General features: G+C 40.3%; 1 non-coding gene across 1 annotated transcript; it reads left to right on the top strand.

Annotated features, from left to right (window-relative positions):
* Positions 1 to 9107: 9107 nt before the first annotated feature.
* On the top strand, positions 9108 to 9214 carry LOC111879321 (small nucleolar RNA R71). Its single transcript, XR_002846056.1, has one exon. It is a non-coding gene; the product is annotated as a small nucleolar RNA R71 (small nucleolar RNA).
* Positions 9215 to 24623: the final 15409 nt, after the last annotated feature.

Genomic DNA, 24623 nt, shown 5'->3' on the forward strand with positions numbered 1-24623 from the left:
GTTTTCTCTAGTTTTTCAAGACTAGAAACTTAAACAATTAACTAAAATTTAAACTAAGAAACTAAGAACTAGATAAACAAAGATTCAACTAAATTCAATAACGAAGGGAACTTCTGTTTAGGTTCAACCAATTCACTCCTATGGTTATTTTGAATTTATGATAGATTAATTGCTATTGGTTACCAACTATAGTGGTTAGGTTCATGTTCACTACTACTAACCCTTAGACAATCAATTAATTCAAGCAATGATCAAGTGTTTAAACTAATTAATTCCCTAGTTTAATTATTTGGATTAAATAAGATTTGTAATTGATTAATCAGATTGGTGTTTCAATTAACCTCTTGTTTGTTGGTTTCTCAAACAAGCTCACACATTAATTTACCCATTCTCTTGTTAATCTTAGTTTCATATTCATTATTCCTAAACATATGATAAAGTGTTCACATAGACATATGAGGTTAACAACTAAGAGATGTTCATGCAGCTTAATTGTCTTCCAATTAACAGAAAATAGTTGTGATTAATGCATAAGTTTCTTTAACGAACTTAATTTAATAGATCACCAATAAACAATCAATCAAAAAGTAAGAATTAAACCATAGGAGTTACTTGGTCTTCCCCAAACAGAAACAAAAATGATTTTAGTTCATAGTTGCAGTAAAAGCAAACACAAAAACAAGTTCAACTAAGCTAAACATGATTAATCTCTAAGATCAAGTGGATTGTATCACCTAAATTGACTTGATTCTTCAAAGGATTGAAAACTAGGGTTTCTCAGCTCCTCCAAGGTTTCTTCAATCGCAGATGCACCTTCCAAAAAGCCAGAAAAGTCCCCAATTTGGATAAAGGCTTTGTATTTATAGTTATCACAAAACAGGGGCTACTCAGCGAGTAGATCGCCCAACTCGCTGAGTAGAAGCATGGAATCCACGTTTGACCAGGAGTCTTAGCTTATCTTCGGGAATCTTCTTGGGTACTCGTCGAGTAAGCTCGCCTACTCGCCGAGTAGGAGTGTGTTATTCCTTCATTCTTCAATTTTTGGTCTCTAACTGCTTCTCCTTATTCCTTTTACTTCCAATCATGCCTTTTTGGGCTGAAAACATAATTTAAGCATTATTAAGTACCATTTGTCCATAATATGCACATAATTAGCTAAAAATGAATAAAAATGTATGTTAAACATATGACTAATTATGCACATATCAAAATACCCCACACTTGACTTTTGCTTGCCCCCAAGGAAAACTGAATTTTAACATATTAGAACCACATAGGACAACTCCAATCTAACCCAGCCATTATGCCAAGACCGCAACGCATGCATTTGTGTCTAAATTTTTTCCTAAATACCCCCCCCCCCCCCATATTCTAAGTACTCACAATCCTCATAAACATTCACCCACTTTTCCCAAACAATGCTCATTTTATGCATCCCTTCGAATCCATCCCCAAAAAATCTCTTATCCTCAAGGTATTTTTGGTTGAGCAACCCAAGCATATATAATCTAGAATTACAATATATGACACCAAACTAGAGTTCTTTGGAATTCTTCTCATCTTTGGCATTTGATCTTGATTTCTTTGAATTCACCATCTTCATTGATCTTTGGTATCTTCAATTTCAATTTTTTTTTTAATTTTTAGAATTTTTAATTTTTTTTCTTCACTTTGAAAGCTCCAAAATTCTTCAAACTTTTCTTGTAACTCTCTCTCTCTTTTTTTTTTTAACTCGTATCTCACTTTTTTTCACTCAAAACCCTACATGCTTAAGCAGGGGCACTCAACTTCAACCTCTATTGGCTAAAATAACAATTTTTCCGGATACATTTCAAGTACATGATGCTAAACATATTGCATCCCTCGGGATAAGCAAGGTCGTGTTTTTGTCCCATGATTTCACTAGAATAAGGGAGGCCACAAATGCATTATAACGTATATAGGCTCAACTAAATATTTGGGTGTTCATGCAATTATCAACACAATTCTAACATGAAATCCTTTTTATTATTTTTTTACCAAAATTTTCTAAATTAATTCCTAAGTCATATTTTTGGTATGCAAATTTTTTTAAAATTAGCCTAAATTAAGATTCTAGATTTACTAATATGTGACCAACCCCCTACCTCACACTTATTTTATGCAATGCCCTCATTGCATATCATGCAAAAAAAATGCAAACTATAGAGAGAATTGGAACAAACTCCCCTGGGGTAGCAGTCGATAGGTTGATAACTCTTCTTTTCACCTCCATCTTCAATTGACTTTAGACATGGGAACAACTCATCCATGTCTTGGGTGTCATTCATCTCGTGTGGTTGACAGCTCGAAAATATCAAGGAAAAAGCTTCTTAGAAATCTCTAGTAACAATTCTTCACGAAAAGCAGACAAGTATTGCAGTGAAAATGCCCAACACAGCTCTGGAACTTGAAAATTTTCAATCTACTCGGCGAGTATGATCGTGTACTCGGCGAGTTTATTGCCAAATTGCAGTTGAATCGCGTATTTACCCATGTACTCGCCGAGTATAAATTGTGCACTCGGCGAGTAGGCGCTGTATTGCCAAAACTGATCCAACTTGTGTTCTTCTTGATTCAGGTTTTGAATTTGAATAATTCATTGACCCTTTCTCTAAACCTTTCAGCAACAACACCCTCCATTACTCTCAACTCTAACAGACTTAATCCTAAGGACAAAACGTCACACTCTCATTTGAAAATTCCTCACTTTAACTTTGACCTTTAAAACTTCTATATGCATCCTAGCCTTCCAAACCTGAAAAATCAAATGCAACCAAAAGTGAAAGCAACCACATAAAAATCCTAAAAAAAATCATCCAAGTTTACAAGTTGTCTAAATCAAACATCATCAAAATAAATAAAAACACAAAAGATGTCAAGGGTCGAAACCTTGTCCCAATCCTTCCTCATATTGATCATGCTTGCAACGAACCGATGAATGAGATGGTGGATCGGTGAACGTATATAACCATCTTGTGCGGTAGATGGGATGTACACCCGGTTAGCAATAGTGTTCCACCAGGTAGAAGCAACCACTTCCTCGGGAAGATCCTTGTGGCAATTCTCTAAAAAGGCTTCAAAATCTTCATTCAACATGGTGTTTTGCTCATAGATTCCAAGCCTCCATGAAAATTCTGCCATGCTACATTGTCGCAGCTCCCCACCCAGAGAAAAAGAAATTATATTGGGATTGTAGTACTCACTACCACCTTGGAATGAGATGGTAGCAAAAAACTCCCAACATAATTCAGCATAGACCGGTTCTTGAATTTTGAATAGCTGTAACCAACCATCACATATGATGGTTGAATCCCCCAAAGTGCATTCTTTAACTAAATATGGTGTCAGCTCTTCTTCCAAACCAACTTTCCCCAACCAATCCCAATCCATTGCATTGGGTAAATGAATCTCCTTCTGTTTCAAACCCTCCAACTTGTTTTTTGCACGGGATTGAGACGATTTGGATGTGATTTGGCGGAACGAGAGCCACAAGATGTCCTCTTGGCTTCCCCCTCTTGAAGACTGACCCCTTCTGGACATGGTACCTGCATAACAACATTAAGAAAGCACAAACAAACAACACCCAACAATTAAAATCGAATAAAACAGGTCTGTATAGCCTCCTACTTGCTGTACTAAGTCTAATAACCACTAATCCAAAAGAAATTTCTCCTAACATCTCCTAATTCATGGTAGAATCAAAACCCTAGAATTTGAGGAAACCCCTAAATCCGAATTTAGACAAAATGGGGGCAAATCAGTGATAAAGCTTGAACCTTTGATGAGTTTTAAGTGTAAAGATCATACCTTTTCCCTTGAAAGTCGAGGATTAAGCCAAAAATCGAAGAAATCACAAAAATCGCTTGAAGGAGACTGTGCACGACGAGTGTGTGGGTAAAATGGGTGAAAACCCTTTTTTCTCATATTATATATCGTCTGTGTAAGTTGGCTACTCGCCGAGTAGAACTGCATTTACGCGTTTTTCTTGGGATTCGGGCTTGTACTTGCCGAGTAGATCGGGTGTACTCCACGAGTAAAGGATGCAGTTTGAACAAAAATTGATTTTTTCTTATGTTTTTTAAGCCACCACCCCACACTCTAAGCATTGCTTGCCCTCAAGCAATCATTAAAAACATATTTCCAGAAGAAGAATGAGAATAAAACAAACCTTAAGAAATTAAAAAGAAAATAAAGGGAAAAGAAATGCAAACTCTAAAATTGGTTTGCCTCCCGGAATCGCTTCTTTTTCAGGAGTCATTAGCCGGACTCCTCCCCTTCTACGTTGCTGCAGTTGCTTCCAGCAACAACCATTCTTCCACGCCTTCATTTCTTGGGACTCCTTCTTCATACTTTTTGACTCTATGTCCATTGACTTTGAAAGGGGTACCATCTTTTGAAAATAACTCTATAGCACCATGTGGAAACACCTTCTTCACTATAAAAGGACCATCCCATCTTGACTTGAGTTTGCCCGAGAAAAGTTTAAGCCTTGAATTAAAAAGCAACACTTTTTGACCTTCATGAAACTCTTTATGATCCTTGATCCTTTTATCATGCCATCTTTTTGTTTTATCTTTATAAATTAGAGAGCTAGTGTAGGCATCATTCCTTAGCTCTTCAAGACCATTCATTTGCATTAGCCGATTGTTCTTGAGCTTTTCCATGTTGAAGTTGCACAATTTTAAAGCCCAAAAAGCTTTACGCTCGATCTCCACCGGTAAATGGCATTGCTTTCCATAAACCAGCCTATATGGTGTAGTACCAATATGTGTTTTGAAAGTTGTTCAGAAGGCCCATAGTGCGTCTTCTAGTTTGTCCGACCATTCTTTTCGATTGCTCCCCACCGTTTTCTCTAAGATTTTATTTAATGCTCTATTGGTCACTTCAGTTTGTCCACTAGTTTTTGGATGGTAGGATGTAGAAAATTTATGGGTTACCCCATATTTCCTTAGCACCTTCTCTAGTTGATCATTGGCAAAATGAGTGCCTCGATCACTAATAAGAGCTCTTGGGACCCCAAATCTCGAAAATAATTTCTTCAAAAACCGCACCACCACCCGACCATCATTAGTTGGCAAAGCTTGTGCCTCCGCCCACTTGGATACATAATCCACTGCCACTAAAGTGTACTTGTTGCCTTTGGAAATGGGAAATGGTCCCATGAAATCGATACCCCACACATAAAATACTTCACACACTTGAATGCTTTGTTGTGGCATTTCATTTCGGGATGAAATGTTCCCCGCTCTTTGACATGCATCACATTCTTCAACAAATTGGGTTGCATCTTTCAAAATCGTGGGCTAGTAAAACCCAATGTCAAAGATCTTCTTGGCAGTGTAGTGTGCTCCATGATGTCCACATGTGGGCCCGCTATGACAATGCTCCATAATCTGAAGGCTTTCCTTCCCGAACACGCATCTTCGTATGATCCCATCCGCACAGCTCCGGAAGAGGTATGGCTCATCCCAAAAGTAATACATTAATTCAGAAAAGAATTTCTTCTTTTTTTTACTACTAAAATCTTTTGGGATGTATTTGGTAGCTAAGTAGTTAGCTATATCTGTGAACCATGGCTCTTCTCCCGCGGTCACCATAATGTACCCGTCCGGGAAGTCGTCTCCAACTTTATCTTCTTGCAATTACGGGTTTTCTAGCCTCGATAAATGGTCGGCTGCTACATTCTCCATTCCCTTCTTGTCGCGTATCTCGATATCAAACTCTTGAAGAAGTAGAACCCATCGTATCAATCTTGGCTTGGCATCCTATTTGGCAAACAAATACTTGATAGCCAAGTGGTCAGTAAAAACAGTTGTTTTGGATAAAACCAAATAAGGGCGAAATTTGTCAAAGGCATACACCACAGCTAATAATTCTTTTTCAGTGGTGGTGTAATTCTCTTAGGCCAGATTTAGAGTTTTACTAGCATAATATATGGGTCGAAAGTGCTTATCAACCCTTTGACCAAGGACAACTCCTAATGCAAAATCGCTAGCATCACACATTATTTCAAAAGGTAAATCCCAATTTGGGGCAACAATGATCGGGGCATTAGTCAATTTTTCTTTTAAAAATTCAAATGCCTCTAAACACTCTTTATTAAAATTAAATGGTGCATCCTTTAGAAGTAATTGTGTTAGAGGTCTAGTTATTTTAGAAAAATCTTTTATAAATCGCCGGTAAAAACCCTCGTGTCCTAGAAAGCTTCTTATGCCCTTCAGTTGGTTGGGTAATTTGGCAATGGTGTCAATCTTTGCCTTATCCACTTCAATTCCCAATTTGGAAACTTTGTGGCCCAAAACTGTACCCTCCTTTACCATAAAGTGACATTTTTCCCAGTTAAGGACCAAGTCGGTGTTTTCACACCTAGTAAGCATTAGGTCAAGATTTGTGGGACAATCATGTAAGGAAGATCCAAAAACAGAAAAATATCCATAAATACTTCCATGAATTTTTCCACCATATCGTGGAATATGGTTGTCATGCACCTTTGAAATGTCGCAGGTGCATTGCATAACCCAAATGGCATGCGGCGATAAGCAAATGTCCCACTTGGGCAAGTAAATGTGGTCTTTTCTTGGTCCATTGGGTCTATGGGTATTTGGAAATAACCCGAAAATCCGTACAAAAAACAATAATAACTATGGCCTGATAATCGTTCTAGCATTTGATCAATAAAAGGTAAGGGAAAATAGTCTTTATGAGTGGCATCGTTTAACTTGCGATAATCGATGCACACTCTCCAACCGGTTACTGTTCGTGTCAGAATCAGCTCATTCTTCTCGTTGGTTATGACCGCCATCCCTCCTTTCTTGGGCGCCACTTGGACCGGACTCACCCATGGACTATCAGAAATGGAATATATAATTCCTGCATCTAAAAGCTTAACCACTTCTTTCTTGACCACCTCTTGCATATTAGGATTTAGTCTTCTCTGGTGCTGCACAATAGGCTTGGCTCCTTCTTCTAGGTTTATCTTGTGAGAACAATAAGAGGGGCTTATCCCTTTGATGTCGGCAATGCTCCATGCTATGGCCCGCTTTCGCTTCTTCAGAACTTGTACTAGCTCTTCCTTTTCAGATTCAGAGAGGTCAGAAGCTATTATCACTGGTTTTTGATGACCATCTTCAAGGAAAGCATACTCCAAGTGATCTAGTAGCGTCTTTAACTCTGATTTTTCAATCTGCATGATAGACTTGCCGAGTGCAGGTAAGGTACTCAGCGAGTTTATAGTTGAATTCACGAATTCTATTTTTTCTTCACTTGGACTCGGCGAGTATATCGGCCCTACTCGCCGAGTAGACACTTCATATTGCTTCATTAGTTCTTCATACTCAGCTTCTTCCAGCAACCTCTCGATCTCTAGTAAGTCTTTTTCAGCATCAAATTCTTCATCAAAAATGGTGGTTTCACAGGAATCTTCATCCTCACCTTCTTCCATCAATTCATCAAGCATGTCGATTGAGAACGCCATGTCGTCACTGTTCCTTTCATGCTTCATAGCTTGATCCACCCCAAAAGTAATCGAGTCATCTCCTACCCGCAAAGTGAGCTTCGAATCTCTCGTGTCCACTATAACACTTGCCATGTTGAGGAAGGGTCTTCCAAGGATGATTGGGACTTGAGGATCCGCCTCCATGTCTAGAATGATGAAATCAGCGGGAAAGACAAACTTGTCCACTTTGACCAATAAGTCTTCACATATTCCTCTTGGGAAAGTGACTGTCTTGTTTGCTAAATGAATCGCCATACGAATTGGTCTTGGTTCCGGGAGATCCAACTTCTTGAAGAACGAATAAGGCATTAAATTCACACTTGCTCCTGAATCAGCCAAGGCATGCATGGTAGCCAAGTTACCAAATTGGCAAGGTAAAGTTAAGCTCCCCGGGTCACCCTTCTTCTTTGGTAGCTTATTTAGCATAGCAGCTGAGCAGTTTTCATTGAGGACTACCTTCTGCACTTCCTCCATCTTCCTTCCATTAGTGAGAAGTTTCTTGAGGAACTTTGCATATTTGGGCACTTGTACGACAGCTTCGATGAAGGGTATGTTGATTTGAAGAGCCTTGATATGATCTAGAAACTTCTGGTACTCCTCTTCCTGCTTCTTTTTCTTAGCTTGGGCTGGGTATGGCAATGACGGCTGGTAAAGCTTTTCAGGGGCCTAATCCTTCAGATTTGGCAGTGGACTCGTCGAGTCCATATTTTGTACTCGGCGAGTAGAGCTGTCAGATTGAAGATTTTGATTTTCTGCTTGATTTTCTGCTTCCTCCTTCTGTGATTCTTTGGGTGCTTCATTCTGAATAAGGGCCAGAGGAGTGATTATCTTCCCACTTCTTGTTGTGACTATGTCTATGTGTGCGCCTCGTGGGTTATTTTCGGTTTTGCTAGGAAGTTCTCCCAATGATCTTTGGTTGATTTGTTGAGCAAGTTGCCCTAGTTGCGTTTCTATATTATGGATAGATGCTTGCTGGTTCCTAAGCATGGTTCTTGTTTCTTGAATTGCAGCATCATGATCACTATGTCTCTTTTCGGAAGCAGCCACAAATTTGGTAAACATTTCTTCCAAGCTTGGCTTTATCTCTTGTACTGGCTCCTCCTTTTGGTAAAAACCTCTTCCTTTTTGCCTGAACTTCTCATCCTTGGCCTTCTTGTACTCTTCATAAGGGAGCCACTCTTTCTTTTGTTTGTACCAGTCTTAATCATATCGGTCCCCACTTAAGTAACATACTTGCACCTTCTTGTTGCCATTTTCATCTAAATCACAGTCTCTAGTTAGGTGAGGCCCATTGCAGTTTTCACAACCCACCCGTATAGCATGTATTGTTTGGTCCCTCTTGTCCATCCTCCTATCCATGTTTTTCAACATATCCATCACTGCCGACAAGTCTTCTAAAGCTTCATAAGCGAATCCCCGTGTCACATCATTTCTTGGATTATGATATTCTCTAGGATGCTTAGAGAATTCTTTAATTAGCTGTTTTATAACTGGGGGTGGCTTCTTCGTGAGTGGACCTTGTGAGTCAAGTAGTTGCCTTGTTGTAACATTTACCCCATCATAAAAGATGGAGACTTCTTACTGGCTATTGAGGTCGTGATGTGGGCAGTTCCATAGCAAGCTCTTGTACCTCTCCCAGGCTTCATATAGTGACTCTCCAGCTTGTTGTTCAAAATTGGCTATGGCTTTCTTAAGTTTGGATATCTTGGATGGTGGGCAGAATTGATCAATGAACTCTTCTTTCAGCTGAGCCCATGTACTGATGGTTCCGGGTGGTAGTGACTTGAGCCAATCCTTTGCAGCACCCTTCAAAGTAACTAGAAGCATGCGAAGTAGCTGAGTTTCTCGGGGCACGTTGGAAACATTGAAGTAATCAACTACATCATTAAATTCATCCAAGTGCTTGTAGGCGTCTTCGTGATCCTTGCCAGTGAACGGGATCTCCTTAAGTAAAGCTAGGATATGACCCTTAAGCTCAAAAGTAGCAGTTGCGGGAATTGCAGGCCGCACAAGTCTCGGGCCAGTGTCATCTCACATCCTCTTCTTCCATTCCCCCATGGGGACTTCATCAATATTAGCCATAGTGATAGCTAATTCATCCTCGAAATCGGATTCGTGCTCGTATGTAAGTTCCTCTTCTTCCTTGGTCTCGTACTCGATGTCTTCCTTAACCGGATCTTCGATTACTATAGAGGCGCTAGATGCTCCTGATTTGCTGCTCTTGTTCTTCCCAAAAACAGTCTTCAAATTAGACAAAGGTGACTTCTTAGGTGTATTCGATCTCTCCACGTCCTTTCCTTTGTTCCTTTTCAATGCGGATTCAGGATCTTCAAACGGGGGTACCAGCAAAGTGTTTGATCCTCTGGTCATGAAAGTCCTGAAATAGAACAAACTAACTAATTTAATTCAATTCACTAGGTTATTTATTCGGGATATTCAAACGGGGATCTTCACGTTCGCTGCACTAATCCTTAGAGAACAAACTAACTCAACAGTGGCCAGTTGTCTAATTTAATTCAATTCACTAGGTTATTTATTCGGGTTAATTTAGACTTGTAATGGTTAACTAATTTGGTCCTTTAGTCAACCTCTTGTTGATGGTCATCACACAAGCTCACACATGAATTTACCTATTTTTCTTATTAATTCTAGTTTCATGTTCATTAATCCTAGACATATGATAAAGTGTTCACATAGACATATAAGGTTAACAACTAAGAGATGTTCATGCAGCTTAATTGTCTTCCAATTAACAGAAAATAGTTGTGGTTAATGCATAAGGTTCTTTAATGAACATAATTTAATAGATCACCAATAAACAATCAATCAAAAAGTAAGAATTAAACCATAGGACTTACTTGGTCTTCCCCAAACAGAAACAAAAACAAATTTAGTTCATAGTTGCAGTAAAAACAAACACAAAAACAAGTTCAACTAAGCTAAACATGATTAATCTCTAAGATCAAGTGGATTGTATCACCTAGATTGACTTGATTCTTCAAAGGATTGAAAACTAGGGTTTCTCAGCTCCTCCAAGGTTTCTTCAATCGCAGATGCACCTTCCAAAAAGCCAGAAAAGTCCCCAATTCGGATAAAGGCTTGGTATTTATAGTTATCACAAAACAGGGGCTACTCGGCGAGTAGATCGCCGAACTCGCCGAGTAGAAGCATGGAATCCGCGTTTGACCAGGAGTCTTAGCTTATCTTCGGGAATATTCTTACGTACTCGCCGAGTAGGAGTGTGTTATTCCTCGTTCTTCAATTTTTGGTCTCTAACTGCTTCTCCTTGTTCCTTTTACTTCCAATCATGCCTTTTTGGACTGAAAACATAATTTAAGCATTATTAAGTACCTTTTGTCCATAATATGCACATAATTAGCTAAAAGTGAATAAAAATGTATGTTAAACATATGACTAATTATGCACATATCAACATGCAAAGTGAAATAATAGTAAATGATTGAGATAAGATTGTGCCATACTAGTAAATAAAAAACACATTTTATTTAAACATCAAATGTCAATTACATTTCAAATATTACAAGTTTCGAAAGCTATCTAATCATTAAAACTAATATCATCCTTCAGCCCAATACGCCTCGCATGCCGTAAATGCTTAACCCTACTCAGTCCCTTCGTGAGGGGATCTGTTGGGTTCTCATCCAATGATACCCTCTTTGCCATGAGGATTCCTTCTTCTATTTGATGTCTAATGAAGTGGTATTTTCTGTCGATGTGTCTGGATCTTCCATGATCCCTTGGTTCCTTGGCTAAGGCAACTACACTTTCGCTGTCACAGAAAATCTCCATAAGCTCCTTTATAGTTGGTACAACTCCAAGGTCTCCGATGAAGTTCTTTAGCCATATTGCCTCCTTCGCTGCCTCGCTTGCTGCTATGTACTCTGATTCACAAGTTGAATCAGCTACGGTCTCCTGCTTGGAACTTTTCCAAGTTATTTCTCCTCTATTCAGAGTAAAGACCTAACCTGACTGAGAGCGGAAATTATCTATGTCGGTGTGAAAGCTGGCGTCGCTATACCCCACCACTCTCAAGTCATCACTCCCACTGTCACACCCCGAAAACCGAAGGCGGAAACATTTCCGGGGTTGACTCCACGTTGAGTATCAAATCCAACGCACATAGTAAGTAAAGTAAAACAACCATTACATCACATATTGAAAAGTTTTACAATTGTTTCAAAAGCAAAGTTGTATAGTTGTGATACATAGTATATATATATAAACAAAATGAAACAGGTCTTCTGCGCACTCCATCTTTGGACAAAAGGATCTTCGGGTACCTGTTCTAACGCTGACCTGAGAACACAAGTGGTTTGAAAATCAGCATAATGTTGGTGAATTCATAAGCGGTTTTGTTTTGTGAAAATATTCAGGTTTCCTTTCTGTTTCTGAAAATGTTACACACACACACACCAAGAAAATCCCATATTTTCTTAAAAGGTTGGTTAATGGTTCTCAACATGAAAAGTAAAGTAAGGTTGTACACTGAAAACACGTTTACTCTTGTGAAATGTACAGTTAGGTTATCTGGTTTGTTATACTGTTCTGGTTATGTACAAATGTATTCCCAGGAAAGCCCCATACCTTCCAGATTGTTGGTTATCAAATGTAAAAGATGTATTCAGAAAACATATTTACCCTTCTGAGATGTAAAGTTACCCGGTTTGTTACCCTTTTCTAGTTATATATAATGTTCCTCAGGAAAATCCCATACTTTCCTGACTGTTGGTTACCAATGTGAAAGATGTATACTGAAACCTGGTTATCTTGTGAAATGTATTACGTTATTCATTATTACTATTAAGTAAATTTATGTTATCCTAATTGTGAGTTCCATAACCATACGATAGACTAGATGTGGCAATAAGTAGTCCACATCACCTTATGACTTTCGTCACCCTTGAACCATTTCAGTTCGGCTGTAGCTAGCAGCCAGGTGTGGGGTAGTCAGCCCCGTATAGATCTATACACTCAAGTCACGCTCCCTATCCTAGAGATTCTGGTTACGGGTGCAGTCCTCCATACACGTATCTCTGTGGAGTGTTCGTCGAGGACATGTCTCCAATCATACAGGACTAACAATTTACTAGTAATAATATGATAATCCTCCACTCACGTATCTCTGTGGAGTGTTACCGAGGACAAAACAGTGTACAAGTTTTATGTTTAAAGGTTCTAATGTCATGCTTTTAACTGATAAAATGTGGAAAACCATTTGTGAAATATATATAAAACATAACAGTTTAAAATCCATTTAACAAATATATGTTTACGTGATCTGCATGTTCAAACGGTTATCAGTTGTAACAATCAGTGTTAAAAGCATATAAAATGTGAAACACACATATGAAAACAAGTTTTGAGTACAAGTAATTCCTTGTAATTTGCTTGTGTTCCCCCGTGAAAACAGTGAAAAAGGGTAGGGGTATGAACTCACCAGACGAGGAAATGTGACGATTTCGGATGCTAAAAGCTGGTTTGGGGCCTGATTACTCGCGAGGTTTCTATGTAAAATGGAATATTGTCCAAATATATCTAATTAGATTTACAATTACTAATTAGATGGAACATTATACTCCGATGAACTAAAACACTTTAAAACGAGTGTTTGGAGTGACCCGTGTGACATCTACGGACTTGTAATGAAGCGAGGGACTTGGGAATCGAGTTTACTCCTCAAGAGTAAACTCCCTAATGAGTTTTCGGCCATATATCCCCTACATACATGAGTTCACGGCCGTGAACTCATGTTTGGGTGATTTTGAGTATTAAATGGCTTATATGGACATGGTAAATGCTAGAATGGATTTTTCTAATGCCTTGGAATGGATTGAATCAACATATACATCAATTATGGGAGTTCACGGCTATAAAATTGGAGTTTACGGCTGTAAACTCCCCCAAGCTCAAACCATATTTATTTTGTGATGCTTAGGACAATCACATGTGATTCTAACTAAAATTCCAAGCCTTGGTATGAATTTAGGGTATCATTTAACATGCATAAAGGAGTTTACGGCCCATGAACATGTTTTTGGGGTGCCTTGGCCGTAAACACCTAATTGGAGGGTGATTAACATGTTTAAGTTCCCCAAACTATTTTTAAATGATTCTAGGATTTATTCTAAGGCTATTGGTGGTGTTGGATGGCTTTCTAACATGTTTAAATGAGTTTACTCCCGAGGAATGAGGAGTTTCCGGCCCAAGCACATTCCTTGGCCGTAAACTCATGTTTGTCCCTCAAAATCCATGTCTAGGGTGTTCTAAGTCCGGGTTTGTAAGCCATAAGGTCATATCTAAGTCCCAATGTTGGTTTGGAAGGGTTAAATTGATCAAAAACCCCAATATTATGTGTTTATAACCCAAGCATGCTCCTTGGCCATAAACACATGTTCCAGGTCCAAAATCATAATTTAAACATAGATTTGAAGGCTTAAGAGGTTGAATAACAAGTTAGGGAGGTTACCTCTATGATTTGGAGCCTTAATTCATTGATTTTGGACCTAAATCTTGGATGAGGAGAGAGGTTAGAGAGAGAGTAGAGATGAAGCAAAAGCTTCAAATGAAGGCTTAGAACACTTTAAATAGTGTTCGGGATTTGGACACTGTGAAATTCTACTCGATACCGGCTTTAGACGGGGCTTTTGGTCGCACCCGGCCAAGTTGCCGTAACCCGATATGGTTGATTGTAGAAATGTTCCGATCACTAGAATGGGGTGTTAGAATGATTTCTAAATGCTTTAGGGAACCCATTAAGTCATTTTAGATAATTACAATTTAATGACTTAATTAAATAGCTAAATCGAAAACGAATTTGGAAACGACGATTGGTTGATCGAAATGGATTACGAAAAGGGTTACAAGTAATGATATGAAATTTCGGGATGTTACATTATCCCCCCATTAGAGGGAATTTCGTCCCGAAATTCAAAATTAAGATACAAGTCAAGATACAAATCATGGATCTGGAAAGAGATGCAAATACTTCTGTTTCATCAAGTCTTCACGCTCACAAGTGAACTCCGGTCCCCGCTTGGCATTCCAGCGAACCTTCACTAACGGGATGTGGCTTTGCTTTGTACGTTTGACTTCTCGATCCATGATTTCGATCGGTTCCTCCACGAAGCTGAGGTTTTCATTGATCTCGATCTCGTCTAAAGGAATCTCTAGGGTTTCATCGGATAGGCACTTCTTGAGATTTGAAACATGGAAGACAGGATGGATGTTACTGAGCTCATGGGGTAAACGAAGTTTATAGGCTACCGGACCGATCCTAGCGAGGATCTCGAAGGGTCCAATGTACCTAGAGTTAAGTTTCCCACGCTTACCAAAGCGTACCATGCCTTTCCAGGGCGAGACCTTCAACAGAACACGATCTCCAACCTGGAATTCCAGAGGTTTCCGACGTTTATCAGTGTAACTCTTTTGGCGTTCTCGTGAAGGTCTCAATCATTCCCGGATTTGGATGATCTTCTCGGTGGTTTCACGGATGATTTCAAGACCAGTGAGAGCACTGTCGGGGACTCGACTCTTGGCTATTTGTGTGTCCCCCAACTCGGCCTTGCACAGAGGGGATCTGCACTTACGACTGTATGGGGCTTCAAACGGGGCAACCCTGATGCTGGTGTGGTAACTATTGTTGTACGAGAACTCGATAAAAGGTAGATGTGTGTCCCATGACTTTCCAAAATCAATGACACAGGCTCTAAGCATGTCCTCCAGGGTTTGGATTGTTCTCTCACTTTGTCCATCGGTCTGAGGATGATACACCGTGTTCATGTCTAGTTTGGTTCCAAGAGCCTTCTGGAGAGACTGCCAGAATCTGGAGGTAAACCTACTATCTCGATCAGAGATAATGGACGCAGGTACACCGTGCAGTCGGACTACCTCTTGGATGTAGATTCGCGCGAGTCTTTCCATCTTGAATGATTCTTTAATCGGGATGAAGTGAGCGGACTTTGTCAAACGGTTGACAATTACCCAAATGGTGTCGTACCCACTCGGACACTTGGGTAGTTTGGTGATGAAATCCATGGTAATCATCTCCCATTTCCATTCGGGTATCTCGGGCTGCTGGAGCAGACCCAAGGGTTTCTGGTGCTCAACTTTAACCTTGGCGCAAGTCAGACACTTGCCCACGAACGTAGCTATCTCAGCTTTCATGTTTGGCCACCAGTATTGTTTCTTGAGATCCAGGTACATCTTGTCCGAGCCTGGGTGAACAGAGTATTTGGTTTTGTGTGCTTCCTCCATGACAATCTCCCTGAATCCTCCGGACTTTGGAATCCATATCCGATTCATGAAATAGTAGACTCCGTCACCTCTGATCTCAAGTTTCTTTTCCATTCCTCTCAAGGCTTCGATCGACACGTTCTCGGGTTTGAGGGCTTCTAGCTGGGCTTCTCGGATTTGCATAGATAAGTTGGAATGGATGGTCATCGTCTGGTTCTTCACTTTGCGGACTGAACTCTCCTTTCGGCTAAGGGCATCTGCTACCACATTGGCCTTGCCGGGATGGTAACGGATTTCACACTCATAATCGTTGATTAGTTCTACCCATCTTCGTTGCCTCATGTTCAAGTCTTTCTGATCAAAGATATGCTGCAGGCTCTTGTGGTCAGTGAAGATCGTACACTTGGTTCCGTAGAGGTAACGTCTCCAAATCTTCAATGCAAAGACACAGCCTAAGCCCTGATTAGACGCATCGCAGTAGACAACGAAGTCCTTTGTCCCTTCGGGTAGGGACAGAACAGGCGCGCAGCCCAAGGCTTTCTTCAACGACTGGAATGCAGTTTCTTGCTTATCACTCCAACAAAAGGGTACACCTTTCTGTGTTAGAGTGGTTAGAGGTTTGGCGATTCTGGAAAAGTTCTGGATAAATCTCCGATAATAGCCGGCGAGACCCAAGAATTGCCGGATTTCTGTGGGTGTCTTTGGTGCCAACCAATTCTTTATCGCTTTAATCTTGGAAGGATCTACATGAATACCCTCCTCGCTTACGACGTGACCGAGGAAAGTTACCTTCCGAATCCAGAACTCACACTTGGAAAATTTCGCGTACAACTTCTCGGATCTAAGGGTTTCCGATACTAGCCTCAAGTGCTGTTTGTGATCTTCTTCGCTTCTGGAGTAGACAAGTATGTAATCAATGAATACAATGACAAACTTATCCAGATAAGGACGACACACCCGGTTCATCAGGTCCATGAACACTGCCGGTGCGTTGGTTAGACCGAAGGGCATCACTACAAATTCGTAGTGTCCATACCGAGCTCTGAAAGTTGTTTTGGACACATCACTCTCATGAACTCGTAGCTGATGGTACCCTGATTGAAGGTCTATCTTGGAGAAGTAACTGGCTCCCTGGAGTTAATCGAAGAGGTCATCTATTCGTGGAAGAGGATATCAATTTTTGACGGTCAACTTGTTCAGCTGACGATAATCGATACACATTCGAAAGGATCCATCTTTCTTTCTTTTTGACAAACAATACCGGAGCTCTCTAGGGTGAGGAACTCGGTCTAATGAATCCTTTACTAAGCAACTCATTGAGTTAACTGGATAACTCCTGCATTTCTGCTAGAGCCAAACGATACAAAGATTTCGCTACGGGAGTAGCTCCAGGAATTAGGTCAATAAGGAACTCGACCTGACGCTCGGGAGGAATTCCTGGAAGCTCTTCGGGAAATACATCAGGAAAGTTACAGACTTCGGGGATGCTCGCGAGGTCTTTAACTTCCTGTTTCTCATTGATTACATGGGCCAAGAATGCAACGCACTCCTTTCGTAGGAGCTTTTGAGCTATGATGCAGGAAATGATACAAAGATTGGAACTGAGTTTATCACCATAGATTACGAGAGTTTGACCCGAAGGAAGGTTGAGACGGATGGATTTTTCGAAATAGAGGATATCAGCATGATTGGGACTCAACCAATCCATGCCAATGATGACATCAAAGCTCTTTATGGAAACCGGCATGAGATCGATAGGAAATGAATGGTCATTCAGGGTAAGGGTACAACCTACGAATATCTCGTTAGTGCTTTCTTTCTCACTGTTAGCCATCTCGACGGTAAACGTTTCAGTTAAAGGTTGGGGATTATGTTTTAGGTTATGTTTGAACGAATGACTAACAAAGCTTCTTTCAGCACCCGAATTGAAAAGAATACTAGCATATGAGTTGTCGAGAAGGAACGTACTCGAGACTACAGTGGGATCGACGACTGCTTCCTCCCGTCCTATGGCTAGGACTCTCCCGGTATTATCAGCTGTTGACTTCTTGGGGCAGTTCCTTTTAAAGTGCCCAACCTCTCCATAGTTATAGCAGGTTTGACCAACGCCTGCTCCAGATGATTGATTGGCTGATTGGGCCGGAGCTTTACATAATCGGACTGTGTGCCCCTTCTTACCATAATTGGTACAAGATAATTCTCGATAGGGACCGGGGTTGTGATGGTATTTGCACTTGTCACACAGAAGGAGATTAACAAGATAACTGCTGGTAGGAGTTGGAGCTTTGGATCCCACAATAGAAGCAGCAGCAACGGGGGTAGTAGCAGCATGGACTGCTACAGTTTGCTGTCTCTTGGAGGATCCTTGGGAAAATTGACCCTTCTTCTTCTTCCAGAACTTTCTTTTCTTACCACTCCTCTTAGTCAGCTCAGAAGCGGTGGTGGTTTCCTCGACATCATCACTATGATCAATTAGGGTTTGGGCTAAACTCTTGGCACTATCATAGGTATCCGGACATGCAGCTAAGACATTTCCCTTTGTTGGCTGGGTCAGCCCCCAGATGAAATTTTCTATCTTTTCACTTTCAGGAGTGACCAATCCCGGGCAGAGAAGTGCGAGGTCATCAAATCGAGAAGTGTATGCAGCAATATCGGAACCCTTCATCTTCAGGTTCCAGAGCTCATGCTCTAGTTTCTGCATTTCACCACAGGGACAGTATTCGACTATCAGGAGTTCTTTCATATCTTCCCAGCCCATGGCGTTGGCTACGGGTAGGGTCAGAGATTTGACTCGGCCATTCCACCAAGTCAAGGCTTTATCAATGAAGGTACAAGCTGCGAACTTGACCTTATCAGATTCCGTACAGGCACATATTTCAAAGATGGATTTGATTTTCTCGAACCATCAGGATAAGGAAATGACACCTCCAGTGCCATCGAAGGATGTTGGTTTCGCATTCATGAAGTCCTTATAGGAACCCTCTTTTCGTTGTCCCTGATTGCTTTCTTAATCCTGAGTTTGAGTACCGCCTCCCGAACCACCAGAACCACCAGTGTTCAATTGAGACATAGCAGCTGCCACCGCGGCGGTAACAGCCGCCTGAAATACCACGGGGACAAATTCAGGAGGAGGTGGTGGCGGAGGGTTGTTGGTATTTGAGCTGGGTCTCTTTCTTGGAGGCATCTTGATCTAATAAGATCAAGAAATAGAGGATGATAAGTCCTCTGAATCGAATCGAGAGATATGACAGATATATATTCCGAATAAGCGATAAAGCAGGAAAAAGTTATCAAAGCAGGTAAACTATCGCTAACGGAATGATCGAGGATCTATACGTTAACGAGGATTTCTACAAAGGATTGGCTCGATAAATACTCCCATTGTATTTCATGATTCGCTACGACACTGGCTCGATGTTTGTGGTATTAGGGTAAGTTTTCGGCATGCCGCATACCACAGTCACTCCCAAGCACATGTTGGTCGTGTCTTGAATGAATACGGTTGGCCAGGCTATATTGATCCTAGACACGACTACATAACTGCCCAGGTTTAACCGCTGTACGCAACACCCATTTACGTATCTTCTGTTCTACTTGTAGTTACGAATCTCCACGGTTCGGTATACTTGTATACTTTTGAAAATACTAATAGTTCGAAATACTTTTAATTCAGAGCACTTAGGCCCTTTAGTGTTTATAGTTTTATACCATGTAAGGTTTGGTATACTTTATTCACTATAAACAAGGGCTCTGATACCAATCTGTCACACCCCGAAAACCGAAGGCGGAAACATTTCCGGGGTTAACTCCACGTTGAGTATCAAATCCAATGCACATAGTAAGTAAAGTAAAACAACCATTACATTACATATTGAAAAGTTTTACAATTGTTTCAAAAGCAAAGTTGTACAATTGTGATACATAGTATATATATAAACAAAATGAAACAAGTCTTCTGCGCACTCCATCTTTGGACAAAAGGATCTTCGGGTACCTGTTCTAATGCTGACCTGAGAACACAAGCGGTTTGAAAATCAGCATAATGCTGGTGAGTTCATAAGCGGTTTTGTTTTGTGAAAATATTCAGGTTTCCTTTCTGTTTCTGAAAATGTTACACACACCAAGAAAATCCCATGTTTTCATAAAAGGTTGGTTAATGGTTCTCAAGATGAAAAATAAAGTAAGGTTGTAATTTTAAAACACGTTTAATCTTGTGAAATGTACAGTTAGGTTATCTGGTTTGTTATACTGTTCTGGTTATGTACAAATGTATTCCCAGGAAAGTCCCATACCTTCCTGATTGTTGGTTATAAAATGTAAAAGATGTATTCTGAAAACATATTTACCCTTCTGAGATGTAAAGTTACCCGGTTTGTTACCCTTTTCTAGTTATATATAATGTTCCCCAGGAAAATCTCATACTTTCCTGACTGTTGGTTACCAATGTGAAAGATGTATACTGAAACCTGGTTATCTTGTGAAATGTATTACATTATTCATTATTACTATTATGTAAATTTATGTTATCCTAATTGCGAGTTCCATAACCATACGATAGACTAGATGTGGCAATAAGTAGTCCACATTACCTTATGACTTTCGTCACCCTTGAACCATTTCGGTTCGGCTGTAGCTAGCAGCCAGGTGTGGGGTAGTCAGCCCCGTATAGATCTATACACTCAAGTCACGCTCCCTATCCTAGAGATTTTGGTTACGGGTGCAGTCCTCCATACACGTATCTCTGTGGAGTGTTCGTCGAGGACATGTCTCCAATCACACAGGACTAACAATTTACTAGTAATAATATGATAATCCTCCACTCGCGTATCTCTGTGGAGTGTTACCGAGGACAAAACAGTGTACAAGTTTTATGTTTAAAGGTTCTAATGTCATGCTTTTAACTGATAAAATGTGGAAAACCATTTGTGAAATATATATAAAACATAACAGTTTAAAATCCATTTAACAAATATATGTTTACGTGATCTGCATGTTCAAACGGTTATCAGTTGTAACAATCAGTGTTAAAAGCATATAAAATGTGAAACACACATATGAAAACAAGTTTTGAGTACAAGTAATTCCTTGTAATTTGCTTGTGTTCCCCCGTGAAAACAGTGAAAAAGGGTAGGGGTATGAACTCACCAGACGAGGAAATGTGACGATTTCGGATGCTAAACGCTGGTTTGGGGCCTGATTACTCGCGAGGTTCCTATGTAAAATGGAATATTGTCCAAATATATCTAATTAGATTTACAATTACTAATTAGATGGAACATTATACTCCGATGAACTAAAACACTTTAAAACGAGTGTTTGGAGTGACCCGTGTGACATCTACGGACTTGTAATGAAGCGAGGGACTTGGGAATTGAGTTTACTCCTCAAGAGTAAACTCCCTAATGAGTTTTCGGCCATATATCCCCTACATACATGAGTTCACGGCCGTGAACTCATGTTTGGGTGATTTTGAGTATTAAATGGCTTATATGGACATGGTAAATGCTAGAATGGATTTTTCTAATGCCTTGGAATGGATTGAATCAACATATACATCACTTATGGGAGTTTACGGCTGTAAACTTGGAGTTTACGGCCGTAAACTCCCCCAAGCTCAAACCATGTTTATTTGGTGATGCTTAGGACAATCACATGTGATTCTAACTAATTTTCCAAGCCTTGGTATGAATTTAGGGTATCATTTGACATGCATAAAGGAGTTTACGGCCCATGAACATGTTTTTGGGGTACCTTGGCCGTAAACACCTAATTGGAGGGTGATTAACATGTTTAAGTTCCCCGAACTATTTTTAGATGATTCTAGGATTTATTCTAAGGCTATTGGTGGTGTTGGATGGCTTTCTAACATGTTTAAATGAGTTTACTCCCCATGAATGAGGAGTTTACGGCCCAAGCACATTCCTTGGCCGTAAACTCATGTTTGTCCCTCAAAATCCATGTCTAGGGTGTTCTAAGTCCGGGTTTGTAAGCCATAAGGTCACATCTAAGTCCCAATGTTGGTTTGGAAGGGTTAAATTGTTCAAAAACCCCAATATTATGTGCTTACGGCCCAAGCATGATCCTTGGTCATAAACACATGTTCCAGGTCCAAAATCATAATTTAAACATAGATTTGAAGGCTTAAGAGGTTGAATAACAAGTTAGGGAGGTTACCTCTATGATTTGGAGCCTTAATTCATTGATTTTGGAACTAAATCTTGGATGAGGAGAGAGGTTAGAGAGAGAGTAGAGATGAAGCAAAAGCTTCAACTGAAGGCTTAGAACACTTTAAATAGTGTTCAGGATTTGGACACTGTGAAATTCTACTCGATACCGGCTTTAGACGGGGCTTCTGGTCGCACTCGGCCAAGTTGTCGTAACCCGATATGGTTGATTCTAGAAATGTTCCGATCACTAGAATGAGGTGTTATAATGATTTCTAAATGCTTTAGGACACCCATTAAGTCATTTTAGATAATTACAATTTAATGACTTAATTAAATAGCTAAATCGGAAACGAATTTGGAAACGACGATTGGTTCATCGAAATGGATTACGAAAAGGGTTACAAGTAATGATACGAAATTTCAGGTTGGTACACCCACCGAGGGTAAGGACCCAGTCCTTTGTCCTCCACATGTACTTCAGAATGTTCTTTACCACAGTCCAGTGAGCCTTGCCAGGATTCCCTTGATATCTGATGACCATGCTCAAAGCAAAGGCCACATCAGGGCGAGTACATGTCATACCATGCATGATATAGCCAACTGCGGACGCATATGGTATTCGACTCATCTCAGCTATCTCAGCCTCTGTACTCGAACTTTGAGTTTTACTCACTTTGGCATTGCTCTGCATCGGTAAGTCACATTTCTTAGAATCCTGCATGCTGAATCTTTTCAACACTTTATCCAAGTTGGTACTTTGACTAAGTCCAATTAATCTCTTACTCTTGTCTCTCAATATCCTTATTCCCATAATATAGGTAGCTTCTCCAAGGTCCTTCATAAAGAAACACTTCCTAAGCTAGGACTTAATCTCCTGCAAGGTTGGGATGTCATTTCCTATGAGTGGTATGTCATCAACAAACAATACAAGAAAGCTAACTATGCTCCCACTGGCTTTGACATATACATCGGACTCATCCTCACTCCTCAAAAAGCCAAACTCTTTAACTTTCTCAGCGAAACAAAGATTCCATCTTCGAGATTCTTGTTTCAATCCATAAATGAATTTCTCAAGCTTACACACTCTATTAGGGTACTTTACATCGACAAAACCCTCTGGCTGACTCATGAAAACATCCTCAGCCAACTTTCCATTAAGGAAAGCGGTTTTGACATCCATTTTCCATATTTCATAATCATGAAATGCATCAACGGCTAGCATAACACTAATAGACTTAATCTTCGCTACTGGTGGGAAGGTCTCATCATTATCAACTCCTAGAGTTTGAGTGAAGCCCTTCGTAACTAGGTGCGCCTTATAAGTGTGTACTTTCCCATCCATGTCGGTTTTCTTCTTGAAGATCCATTTGCATCTGAATGTCTAACGACACGGTACATTGCCAACCAAGTTCCAAACCTGATTGGCATACATAGATTGAATCTCGCTGTCCATAGCCTCTTTCAATTAAGTAGACTCAGGGCCCGCCATGGCTTCCTTGTATTTGTTAGGTTCTTCCAATTTTACCAGTGTGTTATTACTGATAAATGTATCACCTTTTGCAGTAATATGGAAACTATAAAACTCAGGTGGAACTCTAACTCTACTGGAATGCCTTAGAGGTATAGACTCGTCAATCGGTTCAACAGGAGTTTCCTCCTCAGGTTGATCGCGAGTGTTTGAGGTTCCTTCACCGCTTGAATCTTGAAGTTCTTCAAGGTAAATTTTCCTCCCACTGTCTCTTTGGCTTATGAGCTCTCTCTCACGAAAGAATCCTTTCCTCACAACGAAGACAACTTGGTCTGTAGAAGAGATAACCATAATATTTTTGTGGGTAGCCGATGAAAATACACCGCTCAGTACAAGGTTTGAGCTTGTTGTTAGTCTCGCGTCTCAAGAAAGTCTCGAAACTCAAAACCTTGATGTGGTCTAATGTGGGAGCTTTCCCTGTCCCTATCTCGTGAGGTGTTTTGGCAACCTTCTTGGTAAGGACTAGATTAAGGATATGGGCAGCAGTCTCTAAGGCATACCCCTAGAATGAGATAGGTAATGAAGCTCGACTCATCATGAAACGAACCATGTCCAACAAGGTTCGGTTGCGCCTCTTAGCCAGACCATTAAGCTGTGGTGTCCTAGGTGGCGTCAACTGTGAAACAATTCCACATTCCTTAAGATAGTCTAGGAACTCGATACTAAGATACTCACCACCCTGATCAGATCGGAGCATCTTTATCTTCCTGTCCAACTGATTCTCCACTTCTTGTTTAAACTTTTTGAATTTCTCAAAGGTTTCTGACTTATGCTTAATTAAGTAGAGATAGCCATATCTCTACTTAATTAAGTAGAGATATCCATATCAATATAAGTCACATAGAAGTGGTTAGAATCCCTTGTAGCGGTTCTGAATGGCCCACACACATCGGCATGTATAAGATCCAACAAAACTTCACCCCTTTCACAAGTACCAGTGAAGGGTCACTTGTTCATCTTTCCATGTAAGCAAGATTCGCAAGTGTCATCTGACCTTAAGTGGAATGACTCCAAAACTCCAGCCTTTAGGAGTTAGCCTATGTGCTTCTTGCTGACATGTCCAAGACGACAATGCCACAAGCATGCTTTATCCAATTCATTGGAAGAATCGATATGCAACACATTATTTCCCAAGTTATCTACAACATTCAAAGTTTCA

Source organism: Lactuca sativa, chromosome 1 (genome assembly GCF_002870075.4).
Source record: "Lactuca sativa cultivar Salinas chromosome 1, Lsat_Salinas_v11, whole genome shotgun sequence".
Taxonomy (NCBI): Eukaryota; Viridiplantae; Streptophyta; class Magnoliopsida; order Asterales; family Asteraceae; genus Lactuca; species Lactuca sativa.